This window comes from Nanorana parkeri, unplaced genomic scaffold (genome assembly GCF_000935625.1).
Source record: "Nanorana parkeri isolate BGI_ZX_2015 unplaced genomic scaffold, ASM93562v1 scaffold3521, whole genome shotgun sequence".
NCBI classification, from domain to species: Eukaryota; Metazoa; Chordata; class Amphibia; order Anura; family Dicroglossidae; genus Nanorana; species Nanorana parkeri.
In genome coordinates, this window is record NW_017309789.1 from 13,936 (window position 1) to 14,179 (window position 244).

The window sequence follows — 244 nt, forward strand, 5'->3', positions numbered from 1 at the left end:
GGGGGCCCCGAGAAGGGCTCACACTGCGGAGCTCCCCGGGGCCCCGAGAAGGGCTCACACTGCGGAGCTCCCCGAGAAGGGCTCATACTGCGGAGCTCCCCGGGGGCCCCGAGAAGGGCTCACACTGCGGAGCTCCCCGGGGGCCCCGAGAAGGGCTCATACTGCGGAGCTCCCCGAGAAGGGCTCATACTGCGGAGCTCCCCGGGGGCCCCGAGAAGGGCTCACACTGCGGAGCTCCCCGGGG